Below are 787 nucleotides of genomic sequence, written 5' to 3' on the forward strand. Positions count from 1 at the left end.
CCCAGGCTGCAGGGAGAATCCCCAGGGTGAGTGACTCAGGGTCTTCTGAGGATAAGTGGGGCCTGGACCCTCTGGGGCTGTGCCTGGGGCTCTGCTCCAGGGCAAAAAGGGTTCCCTGGTCACACCCGTTCCTCCCCTGGCCTCCCTGAGCTCTTGACCCAGAGACTGAGCCTCCCTCACCCCCTCCCGGGACCCACCAAGTCCAGTCAGGGCCCCTCAGGGCAAAGCTTTTCTCTGTCCGCTTCCCCACTGAGTCCTCTGAGCCCGGGTTCTGTCAGGATCCCTGGCCTCTTCCCCGCCTTCCCCACAGGCCTCCCCTCACCCCCACCACCTAAACTCCCCTCCCCAAACAAGCTCTGGCAAGAAACTCCCCGACAGCTGTCACTCACCCTCAGCCCTGCCGCCCCCACAACGGGTGGGGCAGAAATCCCCGGAGCCTCCTGCAGGCCTATCACTGTCCCGCAGCCACACTGCCCAGGAGGACAGACAGACAGACGCACGGATGTGGGGTCAGAGAGCCGGGTCCTCGGGTCCTGTGAGGAGAGTCTCCCCAGAGCTCCCCTTTCAGCAGCTGCGGGGAGTTCCAGAGAGGCTGGGCACCCCCACAGGGCAGGGCATCAGATCACAGGGCCAGGGCGGAGGCAGCACAGAGAAGGGCAGGCGCTGCCTCTCCAGCCTCGGCCTCGGCTCCTCCGTGTGCAGCATGAGCTCCTGCTCCTCCCGTGCTCCCTGGGCCGCGCCTCGGGTGGTTTCTATGTGGGGGCTCCCTGGGTAGATCTGAGGGCCC

Source organism: Talpa occidentalis, unplaced genomic scaffold, assembly GCF_014898055.3.
Source record: "Talpa occidentalis isolate TD23 unplaced genomic scaffold, MPIMG_talOcc4v2.1 talOcc4.17, whole genome shotgun sequence".
Lineage (NCBI taxonomy): Eukaryota > Metazoa > Chordata > Mammalia > Eulipotyphla > Talpidae > Talpa > Talpa occidentalis.